We start from the raw sequence: 12,042 nt of genomic DNA on the forward strand, positions 1-12,042 counted from the left end.
ACAAGACTTCTCGAAACCGTGTCTTGTCTAGCTTTCCGGATCCCACAACAAGCTCCATGTTGTATTTTCCATCCTTGGCTTCTTCCAATGCTTCCCAACAACACCAAAATCTCACCAAATACTCTGAAAGGGTATGGTAAGTGTTTGGGCTATCAACCTCTCAAGGATATGAAAATGAGAGGTAGGAGTTAAGGAAAATCCACAAGCAATTGTGTAGAAGATTGTGGGTATAACAATCTCTAACTCTCAAGGTTTGTGGCTAGAGTTTTCTCTCATAATCACTCATCGACATTTGTGGGTAATGTGGGTATATATAGTGTGAGTATAGAAAGTGTGCATTAGAAAGGACGATCTAGCAAAATAGAATGTTTCGCAAGTGTCTTGCGGGAAGGCCTTACCCGCGAGCTACTCACGAAACACAGCTGTCTCCGTCCTTTCCTAACTCTTCGCATTCCAGTCATGTGCAAGGCACATGCATCATTTCACGGGATGCTTAGTCGCGAGCTACCCGCAAAAACTCTTCAGCCTTCAATTTGCTTGAGTCTTCACATTCTCTCTCTCACACACAACCCTTACAATCAAATCCCACAATAAATACAAGGTACAAAACATTGAATAAAATTACAATGAACCCAACGAGATCCAAAAACCCATCACCACCCACCCACCACCGTAACCCAAAATCAAAACCCAACAAAGAAAAAGAAGAAGAAGCGAAGAGTTGAGAGGCGAGAGAGAGTTTTTCATTTTGTGTGTGTGTGTGTGTGTGTGTGTGTGTGTGTGTGTGAAAGAGAGAGAGAGATTGTTTTGATACAGTAGGTTAAATAATAAAAAATGAATATTTAAAGAAAATAAAGTGTATAACAGATAATCTAATGTTGAAGTTTTTGTAAAATGCTTGTGTAAAATAGAAAAAGTAGGTTATTATGTTGAAATAAATTTTCTTTCTATTTTAACATAAAAATCTACTTTTTTCTATTTTACAGGGCCATTTTGCAAAAACACCCACATCAGACAGTCTATTGTACATCATCTTTTATTTAAATAACCATTTTTCTCACTTTTAAATTATTTCATACCAACCCACCTGAACACACACACTCTCTTTTTTATTTATTTTTTTTTTTTTATGAACATTCTTATCTATGTCTTTCTTCTTCTTCTTCTTCTTCTTCTTCTTCTTTTGCAATTTGTGTTTGATTATGGGCGGTGATTTTGGGTTTGCAATTTGGGTTTGATTGTGGGTTTGTGGTGATTTCTTCTTCTTTTTCTTCTTCCTCTTCTTCTTCTTCTTCTTTTGCAATTTGGGTTTGTTTATTTATATGGGTTTAATGAGTTTAGGATCTAGATTTAGAATGAGTTTGAAGAATTTGATGATTTGTGTAGATTTGCAGAACATGTTGTTGGATTCAAGATAAGATAGAGGGGGACTAGAGAGAATCGGATGAAAGAGGAGAGAGAAAATCAGATACACGGTTATTGTAGCAATAATGGATATGCATACTATTATAGATGGAATGATATAGGTAGATTTTGAGCAAAAATGTGTAACATTGTGCACTTTTTCTATTTTGCACCTACAGATGTAATCGCTCTTACTATTCGTATGCAAATATATTTTTTAAAACTTTTTTTACTCATATATTCAAATAGAGAGAGTAATAAATAATTGCTAAAGAAATACTATTTAAATGAAATGTACTGTAAAATAGATCATCTAATGTGGGTATTTTTGAAAAAACAATTGTATAAAATAAAAAAGTAGATTATTATGCGAATGGTCTTAGTATAAATAAAGTGCAAATATATCATACTATGTAGACTATGAAGTGGAAAAGTGAAATGATAGAAAATGGTGGGAGGATAGAAAAAATTTTAATTTCTCTCCTTTTTGTTTGGTTGGGAGTGAAAAAGTGAAAATATGGAAAAAGTGAGTTTATATAAATTTACTTATGTACCCTTCTTAAAAATGATGCCCAAAGGCAACGTCTAAAAGAAAAAACAAAAGAAGAAGAAGAAGAAGGAGTAGGCAACTTAGGAGGAAGGAAAAGAAACATAATGAAAATAAATAAATAAATAAAGGGTGAAGAAGAGCAATGTACAAACAAAGGCATGTGCATGGGCGGTGCTACACTATTCTCAGGGGGCTTAAATGAACCCCATGACTTCCAAAAAAGAAGTTATATATAAAAAATATTTTTTTTTGTTAGTTTAATACTATAATTTTTTTTCTTAAAAATATATTTGCACACCCTGACTTAAATTTTACACACCCTTATTACAAGTATTTCCAACTCTAAGAATAAAAAGTAAGTATTTGTAAATTTAAGTGTCACTATTTTTTTAAAATTTATATTATGTGTGTGAGTGTGTCTAATATTGGTTGTGTGCATTATTTTTTGTTATAATATTATTTGTGTGAATTATGATGTGTGTGGATGTTTGTGTGTGCATTATAATATAAATATATATAATTTAATAATTAGGAAATAGATATGGTTTGTTACATATGTGTATATTGTTATCATGTTATAATAACTTTTTGTTATAAAATTAGTAAAATTCAAGAAAAAAAACATAAAGTTAGTGATTGTCCAAGCATTTGATTGGTTAAGTAAACACTAGAGTATAATTTTATGTATGAATGAGTGTGCGTCAATAATTAATACAAAACCAATGAGTTTAGTTTAGTCATTTAGTTTAAAATATTTTTATAAAAACAATAACAAATAGATAATAAAAGCTGCATAAAAATAAAAATGTTAGATAAACTTAACAAAATAAAATGATTATAGGCTCATAGCTACCCACATTGGTAATAGATACTTATAATGAACTATCATATAACAATTCAAAATTTGAATACTTGTAGAAGGAAATTGTAAAACTTCTTGTATTATTTATTTATTTATTTATTTTGTCGGTAACTCGATATATTTAAGTTCTTTGTTTATTATAATTTTTTAATGAACCCCCTAAACAAAATTCCTAGAGTCGCCACTGGGCATGTGCAAGTGCACATGAGCATTTTTGTCTATTAAGCAGTCCTTTTTTCTGCCTTTAGTTTTCTCTCTACTTTGGAGAGAAAACTTTTTGGTGGGCCCGAGGAGAAAACATTTGAGTCCCACCATTTATTTTCCTTTCTCCCCACCCAACCAATCATACTCCAAAAAAGTTTTCCTTCCCATTTTCTCTCCAAAGTTTTCCATCCATCCTATTTCACCTCCAAACAAACAGAGAAAAGGCATGGTCAGCAAGAGTTAGGTACACCGTACGCCCAGAGTTAAATGCTGGAGGAAAAACTTCAACCAAGCAAACTTTTGTTGAAATGTGCAATACACTCTGAGTCTGATTCACATGAATATAAGGTCTATGGTTAACTAAAGACTTTTTTTGATAAACTGGTTAACTAAAGACTTGGTTGATTGTTAGATCTCTTGTAAAGACTTGGTTGACTGTGAGACTTGCTTACAAAACTTCGAATTGATACCCCGAGAATTCCCCAGTTGCACACAACTTAGGTACCCTCACAGACAAGAGATATAAGAATCACATTAGAAAATAAAACCCCATTCACCAATTCAACTATGGATTTGAATTCCATTATGTTTTAGGGTACCATCTTACTTATTCTATTCTCTTGGTGCACCAATGCGGCTGATAGCGTTACTCAATCCCAGACAATCAGTGAGGGCAAAACTTTGGTGTCAGCAGATGGAAGCTTTGAACTGGGTTTCTTTAGTCCAAGTAGTTCCACCAATCGTTACTTGGGAATATGGTACAAGAATATCCCAATTAAAACTGTTGTTTGGGTGGCAAACCAACTCAACCCAATCAAAGACTTGTCTGGTGTGTTGATGATAAACAACACTGGCAATCTTGTTCTTCTCAGCCAGAATACTACCAGTATTGTTTGGTACGCAACTTCAACAAAACAAGCTTCGAATCCAATAGTACAGCTTTTGGATTCTGGGAATTTAGTAATAAGAGATGGGAATGATGGAAATTCAGGAAACTATTTGTGGCAAAGCTTTGATTTTCCTATTGATACATTGTTACCAGGAATGAAGCTTGGATGGGACTTAAAATCCGGTCTTGTCCGGACTTTATCAGCATGGAAGAATTGGGATGATCCATCTCCTGGAGACTTTACCTGGAGAATGGAACTTCATGAAAATCCTGAAGTAGTTATGTGGAAAGGCTCGGAGGAGTACTACTGGAGTGGCCCGCGGAATGGCCTTAGATTCAATGGTGCACCAAATTTAAGGCCTAACCCCGTTTTCAAGTTCAATTTCATCTCCAGTGAGAACGAGGCATACTATGAGTACCACACCTTAGATAAATCAGTAATCTCAACAATGGTTATGAACCAAACCAACTATTCCCATCAACGATTCATATGGATTGAAGCAGATTCAACTTGGAGCCTGTATTCATCTGTGCCAAGAGACAATTGTGACAGTTACAACCTTTGTGGTCCCTATGGAAATTGTATCATTGGTGATTCACCAATCTATCAGTGTTTAAAAGGATTCCAGTTAAATCACAACAAACATGGAAACAATGAACTGGTCTCAAGGATGCATACACAGGACACAATTGAGTTGCCAAGGTAAAGATAAAGATGGGTTTCTAAAATTTGGTGGGCTCAAGTTGCCAGATGCTACAAACTCTTGGGTGAGCAAAAATATGAGCATTGAAGAATGCAAGATCAAATGCTTGAAAAATTGTTAATGTATGGCTTATACAAATTCAGATATCAGAGGAGGAGGTAGTGGCTGTGCTGTTTGGTATGGAAATCTAATTGATATTAGACAACTTTCAACTAGTGGGCAGGATCTGTATGTTCGAATGCCTGCTTTAGAGTTAGGTATGTACAAGCTTAGTTTTGTTGTCTGATTTCTTGTTTCTCTTTGGATTATTTGTTTCCATAGGTTCTTTTTTTTGGGGGTTGGTTGTTCATACTGACCTAGGAGAGGCCAAAGATGAGCAAAAGACAAGGGTCATAGTGATAGTTATAGTTGCAGTTGCCGCTGCCATAATTTCTGGGATGCTCTTAATTTCCTATCTCATTTGCAAAAGAGGGAAAAAGTTCAGAGGTAATGTTACTTTCTATGACCTTCAAAAAACATATTGCCATATTGTTTAATTGAGCTTCTTATTACAAATATATTGTAGAGTTACTAATTTTCTAAGCAGCAAAACTATGAAATGTGCGTAGCCATTTGGTCATAATCAAAATGCATTGCAGAGTGATGAATTTATTACAGATATAACCAAGATTAAGATTTAGGATCTGTTTGGATACCGCTTATTTGTTGAAAACTAAAAATTTATTGCTAAAAATACTGTAACAAAATAATTTTTGAAAGGCAAAATACTGTAGCAAAACCCATGGCTACGTTTTTCAATTCTTGGTGGTCCGTAAACAATACCCATGAAACCTACTAAAAAAAGGCAAAACAAAGAAAACGTTGTACGCAAACACAAGCTTAACCAAGATTTTCTTTAAACTTGACCGTGTAGTTTCTATATCACTTGCCAACCCCGACTCGAGTTAGAAACATAAATATAATTTCATTAAAATTACGGATTCCTTGTTTTTAATTAAATACTTGCCTATAACCCACACAATATGCAGTTAGGATTTGTAATGTTTTCACTAACATTATTTTACATTCTTGACATTATATCTATATTTAGTTGTCGCAAAACGGAGAGTTGGTTCGGGTTCAAGTCTAAAATGGTTATTTTAAACGGGTTAAAAACAAGTCGAGTTGGGTTGGACTGGGTCGGCCTGTATTTTTTCATATGAATTTTTTTATTATTTTTAAAACGAGTATTTTCCACTTGGCAAGCCATGTATTTTCCACTTGAATTCACCACCTATATCAAAAAATAGTTTAGCTCAACAAATTGACACTTTGTTTAATATTTTTTATAAAATTATACAAATTCCAACATTATTGACCAAAATAAAATAGCACAAACACAAATGTGTCTAGTCTATTACACAGTATCAACATTCCAAAATAGAGAATAAAATTACAAATGCCCTATTGAATAACTAATTTGACAAAGAATAAAAAGATATAACAAATTTACGATCTTGAAAACTAATTTTATAATTAGATATCTTGAAAATAAATCTAATAGTTATGTTTAATTTTAGATGCAATGTGGTTGATATTCTATTTCAATTTGAGAATATACATCAAAATTTGATTGTTTACTTATTTACACATTATTTTTTTTATGAATATAATATTATTGTTAAGCAACACACACTCCAAAAAACATCATTTTTTTTAATTTTGAAAAGCCGTTTATTTTGGCTATGAACCTGTAACAAAATAGGCCTCAGCATCCATAGTTTATGCTAGTTTTGTTGATATATTTTAGGTTCACTTTTTTCACACTTATGAATGCTTCTCATACATACCTATAATTTCAAATATATGTTTTTAACTCTACTATAATCAAATTATCTTGACATATACTTTATCATTTGATATCTAAAAATATTTACTTGTCACGTTATTCAAGTGAGAAGAATACCTCAATTATTAATCTTTCAATTCGCTTGCATGTAACTGGATAAAGGTTTCAATTGTTTTCTTAAGGCCACTGTATTTGAATAAAATTATATATATATATATATATATATAGAGAGAGAGAGAGAGAGAGAGAGAGAGAGAGAGAGAGAGAGAGAGAGAGAGAGAGAGAGAGAGAGAGAGAGAAATTATCCAAAAAATGTTAAACAAATTGATTTTAAAAAATAATAATAATCACGTGGCACTAACATTATATTTGTCAATTGTGTTTGAGTTGTGCATTGTAAAGCCCAAAATAAACAAGTAAATCAACCATGTCTTAATTTTATTATTATATTTATCCAATTTAAAAAAAAAAAAAAATGGTCGGGTCACATGTCTACCCGTTTTTACTCGTTCGGTCGGGTTGTCAAGTCCAACCCATTTTGCCACATCTATCTATATTCAGTTGAGGGAGAATTTGAACCAGAATTGGACAATACCATTTTGAAATCTATAGGTTTGGGTTGTGACTTGTGAGTCAAAAAGATTACATTATCATATCAAGAGCATGGATTGGAATGGACTTGGTATGGGTCGAAACCATGGTCATATTCGCAATACATTTACAAATAATATACAATTTTATTAGTATTGTTAATAGAATTAGCCCCTCCTTAGCTTTGCCACTGACTATTGCCACAATAAGTTGAGCAATGTCATTGAATTAGTAAAATCATGTTTTTCATATTATTGGTAAATTTCCAGGTTATGGTTATGTCTTATAAGCCCTATGGCTTATGGGCCTTCTGGCTTGGTTAATTGGCTTCCAATCAAGTTATGATTTGGCTTGATTAATATGCATTTAGTCCAAATGATTTATAGCTATCCTATTTATTTATTTATTGGATAATAGATATCATATTTTACTTTAATCAGAGAAAATGGAGAACAACGTGATCATAGATTGGAGCATTAGAAGCCAAAGAAAAGATTTGGAGCTCCCATTCTTTGACCCGGCTACAATCGAAAAGGCCACAGACAATTTTTCAAGCAACAACAAGCTTGGGGAAGGTGGCTTTGGACTTGTATACAAGGTAACTTACAGTGTTCTAGTTTAAGGACCTCAAGTAAAAATAGCTCTTATCATATTCAGTATATCGTAACCTTCCTACAAATGTGAATTTTTAGGGTACACTAATAGATGGACACGAGATTGCTGTAAAGAGACTTTCACAAAGTTCTAGACAAGGATTGAATGAGTTCATAAATGAAGTAATATTGATTGCCAAACTTCAGCATCGAAATCTTGTTAGGCTTCTTGGTTGTTGCATTCAAGGAGAGGAGAAAATGCTAATCTATGAATATATGGCCAACAAAAGCTTGGACTCCTTCATTTTTGGTTTGAATCCCTCAAAACATAATTATTATTTTAGTTAGATAAATAATTTTGTTATGAATTTTCCAAAGAATATACAACCTGGTACTTTTAATTTGTTTTATAGTTCAGGTTGACTCTTGATAACATAAATGTGAAACTTGTCAGATCAAGCAAAAGGCAAAATTCTACCTTGGTCTAAGCGGTTCCATATTATTAATGGCATTGCTTGGGGGCTTCTCTATCTTCATGAAGATTTCAGACTAAGGATTATACATAGGGATCTTAAAGCAAGTAATGTATTACTTGATAGTGAGATGAACCCAAAAATATCAGATTTTGGCTTGGCTAGAACATTTGAAAGAAATCAAATTGAAGGAAATACAAATAGAGTGGTTGGAACTTAGTAAGTATCAATTTAAAATACTTTAAATAGAGTCTATATTTATTACTAATTGACATGTTTTATTCTTAATGATGTTTTGCAGCGGTTACATGGCACTTGAGTATGCCAATGATGGACTTTTCTCAATAAAATCTGATATCTTTAGTTTCGGAATGTTATTACTAGAGATAGTAAGTGGAAAGAAGAATCGAGGGTTTTACCATCCAAACCATAGTCTTAATCTCATTGGACATGTGAGGATCCAAAAACTTTATATGTAAATTTTACATATAATGCTTTCTAAAAATTTATATATATATATATATATATATATTACATATTATTGATAGAAGGTTGTGAATGTTCAATTAGTGTATAAAACACCTATGAATGTTTAGACCCCAATTTACAGATTACCAAAACAAGCTTATAATCAAACAATGTATGTGTAGAATATGATAATAAGCTAAAATAGAATTGTTAAAACAATCTATACCCTAATTAATCACAACCACAGCAGTAATTAAAAGGCAAAGATTAAGGGAAGATAAATGCTAACACAAAGACAACACAGCGATGTGTTATCAAAGAGGAAACCGAAATCCTCGACGTAAAACCTTTCCACCGTCCTTCAAGCGGTTAATAATCCACTAGAGAATAAAGTTGGGATACATAAATAGCAGAAGACCCTTCAAGCCTAATCTACCCAGTGTACCTAAGCCCTCCAAGCTTCTTACTCCAACGAGATTATGCCGAACCTTTGTCTTCTCTAGGTTATTGGATCCCGCAATTAGCCCATTGCATCAACCAATATCAATTGGTCCCTTCCTAAGTACTTCCCAAGCACCAAATAACCTTCTCACAGATATGGTTATGGTGAGATAAGGATTTGGCTAAAAGTATCTCTCAAGGATATATCAATGGAGAGGGTGAGAGTAGAGGAATTTGGAGAATCAAAGGATGAAGATTGTGGATAAGTCAATCTTGTTTTTCTCTAGGGTTTCTCTCTCAAAATTCTCTCTGGAAGCTCTCTACAATACGTGGGTATAAGGGTATTTATACTGGTGTGTGTTTGGAATGCAAAAGGTCAGGTTTGTAACAAACAGAGCTGTCTAACGACTCGGGCTCGCGACTGGAATGAGTCATGAGTTTGAGTCGCAAGCTAACTGCCTAGCCAGACTAAAAGTTTTGTCTTGTAGTGCTCCAACTGGCATGACTCTTCAACTCCCCTTCATACTTCACACGTGTGCCTCTTTTGGCAACTCGCCAGTCGCGAGCTAGTCATGAGCCGATCGCGAGATCCAGTCACGAGGCCCTGTTGGAGTGCACACTCTTGAACTTTTCTTCACACTCTCTCATACACTACCCTTACATGATTCTCACTTAAATACAGGGTTTCTAAATGCTGAATTATAAGCAAATTGACATGGAATAAAGCCAACAAAATGGTTGATTAAATTCAACCTTATAGGTTGCAATTTTTTAGGCATGGAAATTATGGAGAGAAGGCAAGCCTTTGGAACTAATTAACATGTGTTCAAACAACTCTTGCACTCTACCAGAGATGTTGCGTTGTGTCCATGTTAGTCTCTTATGTGTGCAACAACTTCCTGAGGATAGGCCCAACATGTCATCTGTGGTTATAATGTTAGGCAGTGAGAGTTTACTACCTGAACCTAAAGAACCTAGTTTTCTTGTAGGAAAATATTCACTTGATGTGGATTCCTCATCGAGCAAACATCAATCGTCTTCAACAAATGAAATATCTATTACACAACTAGAGGCACAATAAAGGATTATTCTATTATATGTACCATATTGCATATCCTATAATCAATATTGTTCGCTATAAATTTAGTAACTTATTATACTAGAATTCCAATACTTGAGTTTGTTGTTTGACACTTGGAATTTGAGATTCATTTTCATAAGTTAAGCATTTTGAATTCTTCTTAAATAATGTTGGGTTCAAGGCTGACCCTATTGGAATATATCAATTACCCAAATTGTTTATACAAATATTGAATTTAGGTACAACCACATCACCAATCTTGAGTTTAATGTAGCAAAAACTAAATTTGACACATGCAATATGGTCATGATGGGGAAAACGGGTGGTTTAAAGGCATCCACCAAATTTAAAGAATCCACTAACAAAGATTAAGGTTACAAGTACAAGGAATTTTCCCGATCCCAAAGTATCTACCTATAATAGAACCTATTGAGCTATCTAGGCGTAGCTCTAACCCAGTTGGACAACTCTTTTTAGTGAACTTCTTCACTGTGCACAAATATTCAATTCTTAATTGACTTCATAATCAACCTTCTTGATTGAAGAAGTTGTAGGTGCAAATTTCTTCACAAAAAACACGCTCTAACGGTAAACTAGAAGTAGTTTGATATAAAAACCTAAGGCGCACAAGGTCGCAGAAACTTCTCCAAGTATTTGTGTGTTCTCTTTATGATAACAACTCTAAAAATATTCTTATATACCCTTGGAAAGTGTAGTTCATGAATCCGAAGTGGACTAGGTCATTATGGTTTGAAACTGAAAATTTTGTTTTAGTTTTCCCACTACTCGATCGATCGAGTAGAGTCGAGCTAGGAGTTAAGTTTGATTAAAGCCTGATCAATCATAAGGAGTCTAGCTAGGAGTTGAGACAACAAAATTCCTATGATCTTGAGCAATTTTCTTACGTCTTCAAAATCATTCTTTAACACTAATATAAACACTAAAAACTAAAGACTCAATTAAATCAAAGTTACCATTGAGTTTTATGAGTTCTGATGATTTTTGTTTGAGAAAGAAAGGAAGAAGGAGGAGAAAAGGGAGTTGTGTGATCCGAATGTTTTTTTTTCTTCATGAGATTGAGAGTTGAGGATATATGGAGAAGGAATGAGAGAGTGAGCTAGGAGAGGGAGAATAAAGAGGAGAAGAGGAGAAATAATTTGTAACCATTGAGGAAATGAAGAGGTGGGGGAAGAGATTGAAAACAACTAAATGGTCTTCAACCCCTTGGGACTTTAGGAAAGTCATATACATGGCCTCCATCCTCTCACTTATCTTCTTATTATCCACCTTCATCCTCTCTATTTTCTTCTTCTACTCATATTCAGCCTTGTCATGCTCATCTCATTTAGTGTCCTCATAGTTATCTTCCAAATTTTCATATCAAACAACATTTTTCTTTCCTTTTCCCTTTCCCTTTTCCAACTTGGATAAACAATCCATGATGCTCTTCAACATCCCTTCCATATGGGCATCATGATTACCTCTACTTTCTTCTTCGACCATTTCTTGGATGATGTCTTGACTAGTAGTAGGAACTTAAACAATGGAAACTTTTCTCAAACTACTTGACTTGGGTGAACAAACCCACCTAAGATTGAGGAATTGTTCATGAGATGTTTGTGGTGCTATATTGTCTGAGATGAGGACACACTTAATTAATCACATTTGTCCGTAATTCATTTTGACCATAAAGGGGACTCTCGAGCCATGGCATTGGGCTAAAACACTTCTCTCTAAGACTTTTGAAAAAAGTGGCAAGATGCTTAAAAAGTTGAGCCCTTAAGAGAAGTGAATATTCTAAGCTAACCCATGGCCTATGATTTACTTGTTACTAAGGCCCAAGTTTTGAAAGGTTTTGAAACAATTTAAGGGCCTAGGTCTAAAATAAATCATGGCATCACTTGTTATTTTGATTGCCCTATTTGGAGATTCCCTTTAGAAGATTCCTTTTTTA

The 12,042-nt window shown here is 33.8% G+C and overlaps 1 pseudogene; it reads left to right on the plus strand.

Moving 5' to 3' along the window:
- Positions 1-1,267: 1,267 nt before the first annotated feature.
- On the plus strand, positions 1,268-10,088 carry LOC115967228 (annotated as a pseudogene).
- Positions 10,089-12,042: the final 1,954 nt, after the last annotated feature.

Source organism: Quercus lobata, chromosome 2 (genome assembly GCF_001633185.2).
Source record: "Quercus lobata isolate SW786 chromosome 2, ValleyOak3.0 Primary Assembly, whole genome shotgun sequence".
NCBI lineage: Eukaryota > Viridiplantae > Streptophyta > Magnoliopsida > Fagales > Fagaceae > Quercus > Quercus lobata.